The following is a 5565-nucleotide window of genomic DNA, read 5'->3' on the forward strand; positions in this document are numbered from 1 at the left end:
GGACAAAGAGGGAGGAGGAGAGGGAGGGGGGGAGTGGGAGGGCGTTGGGAGGAGGGGCGTAAATGGAAACTTTTTATAATTTAATAAAATTACTAAAAGAAAAAAAAACAAAAATTCAGTCAGATAAAAACATTTATCCCCCAAAAATTCACATCGTCCCTTTGTCAGCAGGAAGTAGTCAGATTGATGGTCTACGCCCATTTTCCCTCAAAGAACTGGTCCTAATTATCATAATAAAGGCGCGTCAACCTGGTTACCATTACCTATTGCCTCTGGCAACGGGTGGAATAAAACAATGCTACCTAGAGGTTTTTTCATTTGAATGGGGCCTGGAGAGTTGGCTCAGTGGTTAAGAGCTCTGCCTGCTCTTCCAAAGCTCATGAGTTCAATTCCCAGTGACAACTGTTTTGGTTTTAGACAATAGAGGGGGACTACCAGTGACAGCTTCCCCCAGAGAAAGGATTTCTCTTGCATTCTTTACACTTAATTTTTAATTCAAAATTTTGCTGGTACAGGCAAACAAGATTTGCTTTTTGAAACAGAGACCTGCAGATCTCTAAGTTCAAAACCAGCCTACTTCCAGTACTGATTGTGCTGAATTTTTACACTGAGATTTTTAATACTCTTAAATGTTAATTTGGGAGGAGAGTTTTGTTTATGTTTTTCTAGGAATGCTGACATACATCTGGGTACCAGCAAGACCGACCAGAGAAATGAAGGATACTGCTGTGGAAGATTCGTGCGGAGGCAGCAGAGATGACCTTCTGGGCGGTGTCAAGAGCAACTGTTTCACACCATCAACTTGAGCAACACCCTGTGCAACCTCTTATCTCTTAACAATTTTCTGACTGACTCTATTTTGCCTTTTCCTTCCTTAGGAATGGGTGGGAGCAGAGATATTCTTGGCATGCTGTGTCTAGGTGGAAGTGCTGCATGTCTTTGATTGGTGTGCTACCTGCTAGCCCAAGTGAGGAGGGACAAGGTCTTTGTGGCACTGGCCTTGGCAGCCTTGGAATGTGTATCCTCACCCCAAGTTTGACTCTCAGCTTCAAAAGAGTTCATAGACAATTAGCCATGCATAGCCTTTGCACCCTCTAGGGACCAGATAGTCCCACAAAGCACGGAGGAAGGTATGCATTGGCGGAGGGTGTGTCTTGTTTTTCTTTTCTTTAATCGGTCCACACATCATGAGGTGGGGACCAGATTGGAAAATAGTTTTGCCTTATTGCTCTTAAAGACAATAATAGGGGGAGCTGTTGGGAGCCACCTGGAGGCACAGGTGGTCCTGCAGTTTGGAGGTATACCTGGCTTAGCCACGTGGGGCTGAGCACCCTTGCCTGCACCCTTGCCTGCACATGCTCAGAACAGCAGAATGGCATTAACCAATCAGGACAGCGTTCAAGCCTCTCCACCGTTTAAAAGCAGCTGCCTCTGGGCCCAACTTGCTCTCTCTAAGCTTTCTCTTGTCCCTGCTCTATCTTCCCTTCCCCCAATTTTCCTCAATCAAAGGGCTCCGAATAAAGACGTGACCAAGGAAGGAATTCTCGTTTTTAGTGGCGTTCATTCCTGCTGGTCAGGATGCGCGCCGCAACCTTGTGGTTCCATTATCTCACCACAGTCTAAATGGGTAAGATCAAACAAATAGATGGGAACAGAAGCTGGCATTTGTGTGAAGAATTGAAACACTGTTTAACTGCTGGTCAGAATGGAAAGGATTCTATGTCCTAATCTAGAGATACCTACTCATCCATATTCATTGATATTTTTCATATTCTCTTGATATTAATCCTGCCTTAGATGTGCAGCTATTGAAGGCTTTCTCCATTCATAGGCTGCCTCCTTGGTAGATGAATTGTTCAACTTGCTTTGCAGAAACATTCATTTATTATTAAGTTGTTTATTTTACAATTCCATGTATGTATTACATTGTGGTTATTCACCCCTTTTCTTCCTCTATAACCACCTATCATCCCTACTTTTGCTTTTCCCAGATATGTGACTTTTGATTTTATTGTGTGACCCATTCAGTTTATCTAGGGACACCTGTGTGCCATTTAGATTGGGAGTGTCCACTGGAGGTTAGTGAAGTCACTAGTGTGCACACAAATGAAGACACTTTCTCTGAGTCACTCAGTGGAAACTACTTCTTCAGTAAGGGATAATCCCTCTCCGGCCCTCTTCATTTTCTGCCTGGGTGTTGACCATTCTAGTACAGACCCAGGTAGTATAAAGAGTTCATGATTATAATGCTGGGTATTGCCCTGAAGATGGCATATTGCTGCTCTTCTAGTCTTTTGAATCTAACTTTTTTTTTCCATTGATTCTTCTGAAATTTTCATTGAGGATTGCTGAGAAAAGCATGAATGACTTATTTAGGTCTGAGCACTCAATTCTCATTTATTTTCAGTTATTTATTCAGCCTGTCTGCCATGTCTTCAGTGTAGTTCCCTGATATATACTGATAGTAGTATAGTATTGATTATCAACGTGTATATACACAAATATTAGAAAGTGACTTTCTAAGATGCAGGGCTGGTTCAACATACACAAATCTATCATGTAATCCATCATATAAATAAACTGAAGGAGAAAACCATATGATCATTTCATTAGATGCTGAAAAATCATTTGACAAAATTCAACACCCCTTCATAATAAAAGTCTTGGAGAGACTGGGAATACAAGGATCATACCTAAATATAATAAAAGCAATATAAAGCAAGTCAACAGCTAACATCAAATTGAATGGAGAGAAACTTATAGCCGTTCCACTAAAATCAGGAACAAGACAAGGCTGTCCACTCTCTCGATACCTCTTCAATATAGTGATTAAAGTTCTAGCAATAGCAATAAGACAACATGAGGGGATCAAGGGGATTTGAATTGGAAGAAAAAAGTCAAACTTTCATTATTTGCAGATGATATGATAGTGTACATAAGCGACCACAAAAATTCTACAAAAGAACTCCTACGGTTGAAAAACATTTTTAGTAATGTGGCAGAATACAAGATCACTCTAAAAAAATCAGTTGCCCTCCTATATACAAAGAACAAGGAGCAAAGAGGGAAATCAGAGAAACATCACCTTTAACAATAGCCACAAATAGCATAAAGTATCTTGGGGTAACCCTAACCAAGGAAGTGAAAGATCTATTTGACAAGAACTTTAAGTCTTTGAAGACAGAAATTGAAGATGATACCAGAAAGTGAAAGGATCTCCCATGCTCTTGTATAGGGAAGGTCAACAGAGTAAAAATGGCAATTCTACCAAAAGCAATCTATAGATTCAGTGTAATCCCCATCAAAACATCAACAAAATTCTTCACAGATCTTGACAGAACAATAATCAACTTTATATGGGAAAACAAAAAATCCAGGATAGTAAAAAGAATCCTATACAATAAAAGTACTTCCGGAGGCATTACCATCCCTGACTTCAAACTCTATTACAAAGCTACAGTAATGAAAACAGCTTGGTATTGGCATAAAAACAGAGATGTTGATCAATGGAATTAAATCGAAGACCCGGATATTAAGCACAAACCTATGAGTACCTGATTTTCGACAAAGGAGCTAAAATGATACAATAAAAGAAAGAAAGAAAGCATCTTTAACAAATGGTGCTAGCATAACTGGATGTCAACCTGTAGAAAAATGAAAATAGATCCATATCTGTCACCATGCACAAAACTCAAGTCCAATTGGATTAAAAACCTCAATATAAATTCGTCCACACTGAACCTGATAGAAGAGAAAGTGGGAAGCAGTCTGCAGCACATAAGCACAGGAGACCACTTCCTACATATAACCCCAGTAGCATAGACAATAAGAGCAAAAATGAATAAATGGTACCTTCTGAAAATGAGAATCTTCTGTAATGCAAATGACACTGTCATTAAGATAAAAAGGCATCCTACTGAATGGGAGAAGATCTTAACCAACCCCATATCAGAAAAAGGTCTGATCTCTAAAATACACAAAGAACTCAAGAAACTAGACATTAAAACTCTAATTAACCCAATTAAAAAATGGGGGTACTGAGCTGAACAAAGAATTTTCAACAGAAGTTCAAATGGCCAAAACATACATAAAAACATGTTCAACTTCCTTAGCTATCAGGGAAATGCAAATCAAAACAACTTACCATCTTACACCTGTCAAAATGGCTAAAATCAAAAACACCAATGATAGCCTATGCTGAAGAGGATGTGGAGAAAGGGGAACACTCATCCATTGTTAGTGGGAATGCAAACTTGTGCAACCACTGTGGAAATCAGTATGGCGGTTTCTCAGGAAACTGGGAGTCAACCTACCTCTGGCTCCAGCAATTCCACTCTTGGGAATATACCCAAGAGATGCCCAATCATACTACAAAAGCATTTGTTCAACTATGTTCATAGCAGCACTATTTGTAATAGCCAGAACCTGGAAACAACCTAGATGCCCCTCAATAGAAGAATGGATAAAGAAGATGTGGAGCATATACACTTTAGAGTTTTACTCAGCGGTAAAATACAATGACATCTTGAATTTTGCATGCAAATGGATGGAAATAGAAAACACTTTACTGAGTGAGATAACCCAGACCCAAAAAGATAAATATGGTATGTACTTACTCATAAGTGGGTTCTATCCATAAATAAAGGACATTGAGCCTATAATTTGTGATCCTAGAGAAGAAAAATAAGAAGGTGAACCCAAAGAAAAACATATAGTTATTTTCCTGGATATTGAAAGTAGACAAGATTGCCAGGCAAAAGCTGAGAGCACGGGGGTAGGGGTCGGGGGGAAGGGGAGATGGGGAGAGAGAAGGGAGAAGGGGAGGATTGGGGAGAGCTTGGAGGAATGGGATGGTTGAGATGGAGGAAGGGTGGATATGGGAGCAGGGAAGTAGATACCTTAATTAAAGGAGTCATTTTAGGATTTGCAAGAGACTTGACTCTAGAGGTGTTCCCAGGTGTCAAAGAAGGTGTCCCCAGCGTGTTTCTTGGGCAGCAGAGGAGAGTGTGCCTGAACTGGCCTTATCCCATAGCCACACTGATGAATATCTTGCCTATCACCATAGAAACTTCATCTGGTGATGGATGGAGATAGAAACAGAGACCCACATTGGAGCACTGGACTGAGCTCCCAAGGTCCAAATAAAGAGCAGAAGGAGGGAAAACATAAGCAAGGAAGTCAGGACAGCAAGGGGTGCGTCCACCCACGGAAACGGTGGGACTGATATAATGTAAGCTCACCAAGGCGAGCTAGACTGGGACTGAATGAGCATGTGATCAAACTGAACTCTCTGAAAGTGGCTAACAATGAGGGCTGACTGGAAAGCCAAGGATAATGGCACTGGGTTTTGATTCTTCTGCCTGGACTGGCTTTGTGGGAGCCTAGTCTATTTGGATGCTCACCTTCATAGACCTGGATGGAGAAGGGAGAGCCTTGGACTTCCCACAGGGCAGGGCATCCTGACTGCTCTTAGGACGGGAGAGGGAGGGGAAGGGGAGTTGGGGGAGGGGGAGGGAAGTTGGAGGAGGTGGAAATTTTTAATAAATTAAAAAAAAACTTAAAGTG

This window comes from Myodes glareolus, chromosome 1 (assembly GCF_982192425.1).
Source record: "Myodes glareolus chromosome 1, mMyoGla1.1, whole genome shotgun sequence".
In the NCBI taxonomy this organism is placed as follows: domain Eukaryota; kingdom Metazoa; phylum Chordata; class Mammalia; order Rodentia; family Cricetidae; genus Myodes; species Myodes glareolus.